Source organism: Equus caballus, chromosome 3, assembly GCF_041296265.1.
Source record: "Equus caballus isolate H_3958 breed thoroughbred chromosome 3, TB-T2T, whole genome shotgun sequence".
Taxonomy (NCBI): domain Eukaryota; kingdom Metazoa; phylum Chordata; class Mammalia; order Perissodactyla; family Equidae; genus Equus; species Equus caballus.
Genome location: NC_091686.1, coordinates 121,615,890 through 121,628,174, shown reverse-complemented (window position 1 = coordinate 121,628,174; position 12,285 = coordinate 121,615,890). Strand labels below are relative to the sequence as shown.

Below are 12,285 nucleotides of genomic sequence, written 5' to 3'. Positions count from 1 at the left end.
GGAGCTGGAGGAGCGAGTCGCAAGCACGACGTCCCGAGTGACTGGGCCTGTGGACCGTTTGGGGCTGTCCTTAACCCTCCCCACCCCGGGTTCTGAGCCAGCTGAGAACCAACAGGAGACGATGCGGAACCAGGGACTGTATCAGTTTCCTTCACGCACCAGACCCCAAAACCCAAAATGCAGCACTTCCGGGAACAACTGAGTTAGAAGATGTTGCTTAGTTGTTTTACATGAGAAAAATCTACAGGGTGGTCCCCCCGCCCCCGCCCCAAGCCTGGACCCGGGGTCAGCAGGGTGAAAGTGGGTGGTGCAGTGTGAAGCAGAGGCACCCTACAGCCAGCGACGAGCAGCAGGGAACCTGCTTGCCAGCCGCCTTCCCTGGGGAACACAGACAGGGGCTTCAGGCCCCCGGCACCCAGGCCAGGCACCCGCCCTGGCACAGTCACCGGGAGGTGAAGGGCATCGTTGCGGTGTGCATTTCTCAGCTCTTCCTCCCTGAGCTCTTCGCCCCATCTGAGCACCTGGGGTCCTCACAATGATGCTATGGGGCAGATCCTTCTGAAGCCCACTTTATGGATCTTGCCCAGGATCACCGAGCTGTGACTGTCAGAGTGAAGACCCACAGCCCACACTCTGGGTTTGGAGAAGAAGGACCGTCCCATGTGTGCTCCCCGACAAGCCTGCCTGGGGAGCCAGGAGCGGAGCTGGCGTGCAGGTCACCCGAGACCAGGCAGTCGTCCCAAAACCTCCCGCTGCTCCTCCCGAGGCCCCTGCCCCACCTCATTTTCCGTGCTACCAGGTCACCTCCGCTCCTTGCTGTCGTCTCTCTTGGCTCCCAGGCTGCCCCTCCACAGCAGAAACCTATCATTACACAGGTGAACACTGGATCATTCCAGAAGCTGGTCCCCACCGTCCAGAGTGGAAGGAACTCTGGCGTGGGGTAAGTGATGCACCCGTGCTGGGCACTCTGTGACCCGGCCAGGTCCCCAAGCTCTGGGCTGGGAGGCGCCTGCCCCAGCATGAGAGCACTTCTGACAAGTTAAACGAGAAGGGAGATGGTGCCTTCCTGGTGACGACCAGAGGTGGCCAGGCTGTCACTGAGCAAGGTTTCATGACTAACAGAGGCTCCCTTTGCTCCTGTCTGAATCGTGAGGCCTGGGGGACACCCTCACGCCTTTTGATAGCTCCGGTTAGCTAGCCCTGCCCGCACCGCTCCTCCAGCCCCCAGCGCCCTGGCGATCTCTCTGTTCTAGCACTCACACACCCCTGCGTTCCCTCGCCTGTCCTGTGCTCAGCAGCCCAAGCAATCTGTCTGTAGCGCACACTTGATGGTGCCATCCCCCGCCTGGAGACCTCACTGGGGGACCTCCGTGACCTCTGCCCTCACTCCTTCACAGGCCTCACCTGGTCACTGACTCCCTCTCCAGACTCTTCTTTGCTCCTTACCTCTTGTGCCCTCATTTCTTGAGGAACTTCTTCTCATCTCTCTCCCAAACACTGTGCTCTTTGCAAAGGCTCCTCCCTCTCCCTGGAATGCCCCACCTGCCAAACTCCTATTCAACCTTCAATACCCAGCTGAGATGCTATCTCCTTTGCAAAGACGTCCATGATGGAACCCCCCTCCCCAAACTGTTACCACCCTTCCTTCCATCCATACAACCCAGCTCATTGACAAATGTTTACTGAGCTGGGAATGACAAAAAAAGAGGTGAAGGAGACACTGCCCTGACCTCAAGAACTGATCACGAACCCACAGAGGAGATGTGCTATGGGCTGAATTATGTCCCCCCAAATCCACATGTTGAAGCCCAAACCCCCAATGTGACTGTATTTGGAGACGGGGCCTAGAAGGAGGTCACTGAGGCTGAATGAGGTCATAAGGGTGGGGTCCTGACTGGTGCCTCATATGAAGAGGAAGACAGTTTCCTTGCACGTGCCCCGAGGGAAGGCCCTGTGAGCACACAGCGAGAAAGCGGCCAGCTACAAGCCAGGAAGATGGCCTTCACCAGGAACCTCATGATCTCAGACTCCCCAGCTTCCAAAACAATGAGAATAACTGCCTGTTGGTTAAGCCCCGGGTCTGTGGCATTTTGTTATGCAGCCCAAGCTGACTGATACAAGATGGTCAGAGGAACAGGCCCGGGCAGCAGAGGCAGCGCATGCTGGGGCAGAGGGCAGGGTGGGGTGTCTGGGAAGGCGTCCCACACTGAGCTCCTTGGAGCTGAGTCCAGAAGGCGGGCAGGACCAGCGAGTGAAGGCCAAGTGAAGGAAGGAGGAGTGGGTATTGCAGGCTGAGGACACAGACCAGGCAAAGGCCTGAGGACAGGAAGCTGCCTGTTGGCCCCAGGAGCCGCCCAGCATGGCCGGGCCGGCCGGGGAAGGGGCATTCCCTTCTCTGTGCTCCACCAGAGCCCAGCTGTACCTTGGTTTCCACAGTTTCCACATCAGCTCGTAGCAATCTTCAAACCCTGCCAGGGAGACACCACCGTGCCTGGCTGGAGCCCCCTGGCTTGCAACATCCCCTGGAATCTGCAGGTCAGTCTGCACACAGCTGCATTCTGGCCCTGGCACCTGCTCAGATGGCCTGAGGGCCTGGCCCGAGGCCAGGGAGTTTATGCACATCTGGCAGCAGCCCGCAACCAATGAGGCTCCCCAGCTCCTCCCCCGCCAGGTGGGACAGCCCTGGGACTGACCCTGCTGCCCACGGCGGCCAGCTGCTCATGGACACCCCTCTCTGGGCTCCTCTCCTCCCTTCCTCAACCCTTCTGTCTCCACCATGGTGCCCCCTGGGATGTACTCAGTCCTGGTTTCTGGGTCTCTTTTGGGGACACCCGCCTTTCCCCTGGCCTCACCTGCCAGGGGGTAGCCATGTGTTACTCTTACGGTTGCCCCAGTGCTCCTGCCCTCCAGGGATAAATATAACCGTCTGGCACAACTGTCCAGGGCCGTGGAGGGTGGTCGATGGCTGCCACTGCTCCTGTAATAAGGCAAGGTCCCTAGCCCATGGTCACACTCCACTGCTGATCCCAGGAGCACTGACACCCAGAGCTCTTCTCTCTCCAGCCTACAGAACATGCTTTCTGCATCTCATAACAGATTCTTCCGGAGGGCCCAGAGGAAGCCACTGGGCTGTAGGGACCTGCAGCTCTCTCTTGAGTCCTCTGGAGGGAGGGGGCAGCCCAGAGCTGGGGGAGGAGTGGGCACAGCCTCTGTCCTGTCTGACATCACTGCTCCCGTTGACCTCCTGCCTGGGCTCCATCTGGCCCACCCTCCCTCGTGGTGGGCTTCTTCCAGCTGCCCTTGGTCACCAGCCATCAGCAAGTGTGAGGATGTGCAGACCCTAGTCGGTTTGCCACCCTGCAGTTCCTTCCTCAGCACTTTGAGGCCCCATGCCTTTGAGGTCTGCCAGACACCTGCTTTACTTTCCCCCGGGGAGCCCCACCAGTCAGGATGCTCCCCCAAAGTCCCACGATGTGTTGGAGACCAGGCTGCCCACCTTCATCAGCTGCCAGCACAGCCGCACTTCTCACTTGCCAAAATGTTTGTCACTCTCCTCGACTCTAAAAGCTCTGTGGTCCTGCAAATGTTTCCAAGACGTTTTTTCCCCTAGAAAAAAGTAGATCGAAGGGGTTTGCAGTCATCCTCTGGACTCAGATATTCTCCCACAGTCCAAAGACGACACGGGGGGGGGATTGGGGAGGACTCTCCCACCACTTCTGGGGGTGAGGTTGGGCCAAACCCATTGCATCTGTCTATTCACCTCTTTCAACACTGACCAGCCGTGGCCCCACCCCCTCAGCTCTGCTGAGGGGCAGCCCTTAGTTGCCTTATAGTCCAGAGGTCGCCTTCTGGGGCCCTGGCTCTGCCCTCCTGGACACCTCAGATTGGACCAGAGGTGGCACCAGATCCAAAGGCAGCTAACGGGCAGGTTGACCAGCAGCCCGTGGGTGGTCTGACACAGCAGTCCTGTCCAACAGGAGAAACGGTGACTAACTGGCCAGAGTCTTCCTCTGAAACTGAGATGCATGGATAAGGAAATGGGAGAAGTGGAGAAGGACATGGCAGGGCCCTAGGTTAAGGAGCCACAAACCAGCAAACCCAGAGTCTTAGTAATTTCCGTCCACAGCATCCTGCCCAGTGCCTGGCACAGAGTAGGCACTCATAAAAGTTGCAGATTTATATCTTTTCAGAACGTAGGGGGGAAAGGGAGGCCTGCGCTTTCATCATAGAACGGTCCAGATCGAGTGATCGGTGTAAAGTGTCCGGGCCTGAGTTCGAGGACCTGGCTCTGATGTTCACTAAGGGTGTGCCCTCAGGCAAGTCAGTGACCTCACCAAACCTCCGGTTCTCCAACTGCCGGAGGAGGCACTGGCTGGATGTCCCCAAGGGCTCCAGGCCACACTGTTCAAACATTCCCGTGGCAAGGACTCTTCCGCCTTGCGGTGACTTCATACATGGCAGCTGCCCAGCCTCCACAGTGACATGTTCCTTTAAAAATGTTTCTTAAGGGGCCAGCCCGGTGGTGGAGCGGTCAAGTTCACATGCTCCGCTTTGGAGGCCCGGGGTTCACAGGTTCGGGTCCTGGCTGCGGGCCTACGCAGCGCTCAGCAAGCCATGCTGTGACAGGGGTCCCACAGACAAAATAGAAGAAGATTGGCACAGATGTTAGCTCAGAGCTAATCTTCCTCACACACACACAAAAGAACAGCCTGGGCCATGGTTGTCACAAGGCGTCTCCCACCAGCCGGGTTTCCCCTGCAGCCCTTTTCCTCTTCTCTCCTTGAGTCCCCTCACCCCTACTGCCTTCATCTTGCCCCTGCTCTGGGGGCTCCCACACGTAGCTGCCGAGCCCTTCGCGTCCAGAGTGGCTCAGGTCCACTTGTATCTCTGCCTCAGCCCCTCCACCTATGGCTGGAGGGTCTTTATAATCAAACCTACGGTTCAAGGTGGCTTCGCAGACCAGTACATGTGTTTTCCCTTGGAAAGGAGTCTGGTGGTTTGCTCTTATAGCGCTGTCTCCACCCCGTGGACAAGGGTGGGAGGGGCCAGGCCCACAGGCAGGGAGGCTGATGTGGATGCTTTGCCATAATTCTGGGGAGAGATGCAAAGGCTGGGGGAGGCTGCGGCAGGAGGCTGGGAGGACAGGGGTTCCCAGGAGAGACTCACCAGGACCTGGGGACTGAGAGTGGGGGGTGTTATTCTTTTAATGAGAGAGACCTGAGCATGGAAATGCCAACGGGAAAGAGGCAGGGGAGGGAGGGAGAAGAGGAAGAAAAGCCAAGATGGACTGAGAGCACAATGCCCGCCAGGCACCGTGGTCTGATTTGAATCTCTTGACAGCCCCATGAGATTGAGTAATTCAACAAACAGTTACTGAGTGCCTACTGTGTGCAAGCACTCTTTGGGGACCTCGAGATACAGCAGTGAACGAGATCGATAAAAATCTGGAACTTGTCTTCAGTTTGGCGTGGGCGGAGCAGACAGACCACGCATGCGTCGCGGGGGGATAAATGCTAAAGAAAAAACATCACACAGGACAAGGGGAGAGAGCGACAGGACACAGTGCTGTTCTGTACAGGCTGGTCAGCGAAGGTGACGACTGAGTCAATCCTGGGGCATGGGAAGTCGCTTCTCTCATGGTGACAGGGAAGGAAGGAGGAAAGGAAGACGGGGATGCTGTTTAGTTTGTGGAAGAGCAAGGTCTGGACAACTTGTTTTAACCCTGAATTGTTTCCAGTCAGATAGCAACTGCTCAGCGAGCGGATACCGTGGAGCCAGGTGCCTCGCGGGTGCGGGGGAGATAGTGGGAATCAGACGTCCCGCCCTGGAGGAACTGGTTGTCGCGTGGGGGAGACGGAGCTGGAAACAGACCATGAGTGTGAGAGGGTGAGGCGTAGCTGTCCAGGGTGGGTTGTTCAAGCAACGGTTCGATCATGCAGGAGGCAAAGATGTCTTCCCGGAGAGCCGAGGCAGCTTCAGGGAGGTGATGTTTGAACTGGGTCTTGAAGAATGGGTAGGAGTTTGCCAGGTGGGGGCTTGAGCGGGAAAACCACTTACATCTACTGGGCACTTACCATGTGCTAGGCAATTTACATATGCTGTCCATTTAATTCTCAGAAAAATCCAGCATAGTAGGCACTATCCATACTTTACTATTGTGGCTACGGAGGCTCAGAGAAGCTAAGAGACTTGCCCACTGTCACACAGGGGTTAGTGCTGAGTTTCAAGAGACTGTTTTGCTGTCAAACTTATGCTTTCTCCAGGACACTACTCCACCGTGTTTGCAAAGGCACCAAGCAGAGCAAGAGAACGACATGCTTGGGGCCAGCTGGGAAGTGGTGTTTTTCATATTACGCCCCGTGCATGAAGGAGACAGAAGACAGTGCATGTACATGGTGGGAGAGACGGTCCACGGAAGTGGTTGTTTGTTTCAGAGGAGATGGGTTGACAGTTTTTTCCCCCTCTTTCAAGCTTATCAGACTGCTATCCCGTCGCCTTTTGACTTCCATTTTCTCTGGTAAGAAGTCATCTGTAATTCTTACTATTCCCCAGAATATGATGTTCATTTTCTATGGCTGCTTGGACGATTTTTTTTTTAAACCATTGGTTTTCGGCAGCCGTGATAGGCAGCCTCTGAGCTGACCTCCAACGACCCCTGCTTCCTGGAGTTCTCTCCCTTGCGTGGTCCCCTCCCCTTGAGTGTGGGCTGGACCTACTGACTCACTTTTAATAGAAGACAGTAAAAGTGATGGAATGTCACTTTTGGTACTGGGTTGCAAAAAAACTGTGGCTTCCATCTCAAGCGTTCTCCCACTCACTTGCCCTGAGGAAAGTCAGCTGTGTACTGTGAGGTATCCTGGGTAGGGCTCACGTAGTAAGCTATGGAGGGAGCCCAACAGCCAGGGAGGAACTGTGGCCTGTGGACAGCAATATGAGTGAGCTTGGCAATGGGCGGCCCCCCCCGGTTAAGTCTTCGCATGAGACCGCCACCCTGGCCTGCAGTTTGATTGTAGCCTGCAAGAGACCTTGGGCCAGACACCCCAGTTCAGCTGTGTTGGATTGCTGACCCACAAAGACTGCAAGATGATAAATGCAAGTTGTTCTAGGCTGCTGGGTTTGGGGTAATTTGTTACATAGCAATGGATGGCTAACGCGGCGGCCCTGTGGGCTTTCATTGCGTCGGTGTGCTGACATCACAGCCTAATCTGGGCCCAGATTTCCTGCAGGTGCCCAGTTGCCATAGATGATCTTTGCTCCCTGTAGGCCCCAGAATCTAGGCAGACCGCGTCAAAAGTGTCATGGAAATGCAGCTTCACTTAGCATATAAATAGCTTGCAATTAATTTTTCTCCACAAGAGAACTTGTTACTGGAAGAGCTCTCGGGCCACTAACCCCACTGCCTAGCCCTTCACGGTATCAGACGAGGTCAGGAGTTTCCACAAAGAGCGTTGGCCCAACTTTCGGCTCAGCAAACCCTGATTTATTTTCCTGTGGAGTGAAGGCTCCTTACAGCAGGAAGGCTGTGGTGGCAAAGAGGGGTTGGACTTATTTTCCGAGGTTCCAAGAAGTCCCAACATTTCAGTTTCATTTAGGGAGAAACTAATCAGAGCCATGAAACCACGCCTGGACCGGCTCACTGGGTGGTGAGTTTCTTGTTAGTGGACATAAGCCCAAATACAGTGACCACTGATGAGGAAGGAGAGTCAGGCCAAGTTTGTTAATTTGACAAACATTTGTCGAATGCCTCTACGCTTCAGCTAGGAATTCTGTAAGTTACAGAAAAATTGGCTAACAGAGGCTTATACAAATAAGGAACTTGTTTTTCCTACCTAACAGACAATCTGGAGGTTGGTGATTCTTGGTCTTGATTCAGTGGCTCAAGGGTGGAAGAGTCAGAATCTCTCTGATTCTGACTTTGCTCGTGGTGGTGAGATGGCTGCCACAGCTCCAGACATCACATGTGTTCAAGGTAATAATCCCTGCTGCTGAGAAGAAACAGTATCAGCTGTGTCTATTTCTTTTCCCAGAGAGGAAAGTCGTCCCTAGAGATGAGCGATGTGCTGGCAAATCTTCAATTCCTGGCATTCTGGCGGAAAGGAGGAAGGAAGTCCTGACTTGTAGCAGTTGCCAATTTCTGTGGCACAAATTGTGCTACCACCTCTGATCTCCAGCTGCCAACGTGACATCGCTGGCTTTGGAAACGGGAAGAGACGCCAGCAGCACCCCATTCTACAGTCCTTCCAGCATCCAGTTACAGTAGATGCAAAATCCTCGGTAGCATGGGTAATTGTAAACTGTAGGAAAATAATCAGGAAGGAATGAATTATGAGTATTTATCATCTTTTTTTAATATAACTTTTAATTGTAAGTTTACGTAATTTAATTTTTAAGTAATGACTGTGTTTAACAACTTACTTCCAAAATTTCTGAACAAAGAGCAATCAGCTCTCACGGTCTGGTCCAAACCAGCCCTGGGACACAAATGCCAGAAACCTTGCAGCCACCTTCCACTATGTCTCACTGGCCAGGACACGGTCACATGGCCACCTTGGGCTATATGGGAGGATGGGAAGGCAAGAAACTATTCGGGGCTCTGTAATGGAACACGGCCAGGGCAGAGGGGGCCTGGAAGGACTGACCGGTCTGCCTGCAACCAGTTGCCCTCGAACAAAAACGTGCTGGGCACAGCGATGAGAAAGACAGGCTCCATTTCTCTTCTCATGGGGCTTCCACACTATTGGCAAGAGAGAGATTTTAAACAAATAAGTATAATTGTGATGAATGCCAGAAAGAAGTACAGGGTGCTAAGAATGGGTCAACTGGGGAGGGAACCTAGTGTTAGATTTTTATTTTTTCATAACAAATAACCACAAGCGTAGCAGCTTAACACAACACACACATTTCTTAACTCAGTTTCTGTGCTTTGCCTCTGGCATATTTTAGCTGGGTCCTCTGCTCAGGGCCCCCCAGGCTTCATCAATGTTTTGGCCGGGCTGCATTCTCACCACTAGGAAGGAGTTCACTTCCAAGCTGGTTCCAGTTGACGCCAGGATTCAATTCTATGGGCCCGCGTGATTGCAGGCCCAGCTTTTTGCTGGTTGTCCACCAGAGGCTGCCCTTAGGTCCTACAGACCCTCCGCCAGGTGGGCTTCTCCAAAGGCCCCCTGACGGCACGCAGGCGACTGCTCCTCAGTCTGTAAGCAGAACCTCTCTCTCTGGTGTGTTAAGATGAATTCTTATGCTGTGTAACGTGTCCATGGGAGTGACAGCCCGTCACCTCTGCCACATTCTACCGGCTAGGAGCTGCCACAGGCTCAGCCTGCGCTCAAGGTCGAGGGGATGGCACGAGGGCGTGACTCATTGGGGGTCGCCTTGATGTGTGTCTGCCATAGCTGTACTTGGTGCAGGGGTGGCTCTGAAGCCTTCCTGGGGAAAGTGACCTTTAGGGTGGGACTTGAAGGGTCAGTAGGAGTTGGCCAGGCACAGGGAGAAAAGCATGTCAGGCAGAGGGCAACGGTCCAAAGCCGGCAGCCTGGAGTGCTGTCCTTTGTCCTAACTACTTCCGTCCCTGAGATTCTGATTTCCTGAGCTCTGAGTACATGCCCCAACCACACTGGGGCCTGGCTGGGGAGACGTGGGGAGGCTTCTTATGTTCATGCAGGAATTTGTTTGGCAAGTCAGATTGGAAGCCAGGCTTTCAGTGGGGTGTGTGTGTGTGTGTGTGTGTGTGTTAGTGCATGTGTGTGCGTGTGTGTGTGCAGGGAGATGGGGCTTGGGTCCGCCCCGGTCACTGTCAAGACCTTACCCATTCATCCATCCCTCTACCAGCTTTCCCCGAGTGCCTTCAGGGCGCCAGGCCCTGTTCTGCACACAGAAATGAATCAGTCAGGCCCCTGCCTTGTCCTAGAAGGGTCACACTTCACCAGGGGTGGGGGACAGCCACTCAGACGGAAAACTCCAGCTGACGCTGTAAAGGGGAGGCAGTGCGTGCTGGGGGAGTGCAGGGAAGGGCTGCACAAGGGGGCGAGGGAAAGGACGCACTCAAGGACGCTTTCCGCCTGAGCAGCCCCGTGGATAGAGTGGCCATTTACTGAGAAAGAGAAGAATGTGGAGGAGCAGGTTGGGGGGCGGTGAATAAAGCACTTTGTTTTCCCAAGAGGTTTGCGATGCCTCCTGGGCGAGGTCTGGCCTGGAAATACGGATCTGGCAGTCACTCCAGTATGTGGATGCTGCTTAAAGCCTGGGAGAGCATGACTGGGAGAGCGTCTGTCGAATAGAAGCACATCTGGCCAGAGCCATGGGCCACCCTAACACCCCAACAGGAGAGGCAGAGAAGGGGTGGATGCTGGGCACTTGAAGAGGAGCAGCTAGTGAGACAGAGAAAAACCCTGACTGCCGGGTCAGACGATGCCGAAAGATCACCTACGATGAGGACAGAGGTTTTAAAGATGATTGGTGCTTGGGTATATGGGGGTGACAGGAAGGCATTTCAGGTTGGGAATAGCAAAACCACAAAAGCTTTGAGGTAGGAAGGGGAAACAGCCCGATTCTGGGCTCCTTTATCATGCGTTAGTGACCCCGAGAAATCTCCTGTCCTGCTTGACCCAGCTCCTTAAGGGACTGCCAAGTTTGCCTCTACTCCACTCCTAACCCACACCGTACGTGCTGCGAAAGTGTTTGTTGAATGAATAAAAGATGAACAAGTGAATGGGACTATCTGACTTGGAGCTACAGGTGATCTCGCTCCTTGGGCCTCAGTTTCCCCTTTCTGTAAAGCAGGCCAACCCTGCAAACCTGAGTCCTGGGTTTGGAAGGAGCACGCCCTGCTGGCTAGATCGCATGTGGTCCTTACGCTCGCCCTTCCCAGATGGGCCCCGATTGGACCGCGGATGAGGCGGCTATCAGTCCCGCCTCCCTGAGGAGCCCCGGCCCCGCCCCGCCCCTCCCCGCCCCGCCCCGGCGCGGCCCCGCCCCACCTCCCTTTGTTTCCCCGGCCCCGCCCCCTGCGCGCAGCTCCCTCCCCATTGGTCGGGGGGCGGGCCCTGAGCTCCGGGCACCGCCGGGGGCGGGGCGGAGGGGGCGGGGCGGGGCGAGTGCGCCTGCGCGGTGCCCGAGCCCGGCCGCAGCCCTGCGCCGGCGGCTGCTCCGCGCGGACCCGAGTCGGAGCGGGACTGCGACGGGCCGAGGCGGCGGCGAGGCGGCCCCGCCCCGGGGTTCCATTGTTGCGGCGGCCGCGGCTCTGCCGGCTCTCGGCTCCGCTCCACGGTCCCGGCGCCGCCGGCAGGGAGCGAGCGCTGCCGCAGAGGCGGGGAGGTGAGGCGGCGGTGGCGGGGCCGGGCGGGGGTCCCCGGCGAGGTCGGGGCCGGACGGGGGTCCCGGGGCCGGGTGCGGCCAAGGGGCCGGACGGGGGTCCCCGACGGGCAGGGGTTCGGGGGCCGGCGAGGTTTCCGGCCGGATGGGGATCCCGGGGTCGGATGGGAGTTCCAGGGGCCGGGGTGGGGGTCCCCGCCGGGTTGGCAGTCCGAGGGGGCGCCGCGGGGTCGCTGCCCGAGGTGACGGCCACCGCCCCAAGCGCCAGCGGGCCGGGCAGGGCCGGGGCTGAGCGCCCGCCGGCGCCCGGGCATTGTCTCGGCCTGGGGTGGCACCGAGGGGGCTCCGCGCCTGCTGCCACTCGGCGTGAACGACTCCTGGCCACCCTGAGAGGGGGCCACTGCCTCTGTCCCCACCCCCCCGTGGTGTGGCTGGTTCAGCGTGTCGCCGGGGTGGCTCTGCGTGGGCCCTCGCGCGTGGGGACTCCCGGACGCCCTGCGAGTGGGAGACTGTCTGTCCCCGCTCTCCCCACGGTGTGGCTGGTTCCTTGTGTCTCACGGAGGTGACTGCGTGGCCCCTCGATCGTGGGGTCCTGGTCACCCTGAGAGGGGGGCTCTTTCTCGCCACTCCCGCCCTGACTGGGCCACTGAGTGTGGTGTGTCACCGAGGGTGGCTCTGCGGGGCCCGCGCGCGTGGTGTCCTGGCCACTCTGCGAGTGGGGGGCTCTGCCCCGGTCCTCCCCTCTTGGCGTGGCGGGGTGTGACCCCGTCCTGGTCCCCCCACCGTGTGTGTGTGTTGGGGGGTTCCATGTGTGGGGGTCCTTGTGCGGGTCGTGCGCCCGTCGAGGGGTAGCGGGCTGTGCCGGGGGCGCAGTTGGCCTGGGAGGAACGCCGACCCGCTCTTTTATTTCTTGTCTTGTCTGCCGAGTGAGCAGAAGCGGGGAGCGGTGCCGCCGGGCTGCGCTTCCCCTGGACC

The 12,285-nt window shown here is 57.1% G+C and overlaps 1 protein-coding gene and 1 long non-coding RNA gene across 7 annotated transcripts in view; one reads left to right on the top strand and one right to left on the bottom strand.

Moving 5' to 3' along the window:
- Positions 1-206: 206 nt before the first annotated feature.
- On the bottom strand, positions 207-10,952 carry LOC138923533 (uncharacterized). 3 transcript variants are annotated; one of them, XR_011437260.1, is made up of 4 exons: positions 9,006-10,927; positions 7,830-8,294; positions 3,497-3,606; positions 207-2,977 (listed from the first exon to the last, which is right to left on the bottom strand). It is a non-coding gene; the product is annotated as an uncharacterized lncRNA (long non-coding RNA). The 3 variants fall into 3 exon arrangements; XR_011437258.1 differs by lacking the exon at positions 207-2,977 and adding an exon at positions 8,416-8,734 and having other exon boundaries at positions 3,395-3,606; positions 9,006-10,952; XR_011437259.1 differs by lacking the exon at positions 207-2,977 and adding an exon at positions 8,640-8,734 and having other exon boundaries at positions 3,395-3,606.
- A 135-nt stretch (positions 10,953-11,087) lies between these two features.
- AFAP1 (actin filament associated protein 1) overlaps positions 11,088-12,285 on the top strand; it is a 162,220-nt gene continuing 161,022 nt past the window's right edge. For 2 of the 4 annotated variants that reach the window (XR_002807191.2, XM_023638406.2), the window contains exon 1: positions 11,094-11,313. The gene's annotated coding sequence lies outside the window, so the exon portion shown is untranslated. Of the gene's footprint in view, positions 11,314-12,285 lie in introns of all 4 variants that reach the window. The other 2 variants (XM_023638407.2, XR_002807190.2) reach the window with 2 other exon arrangements.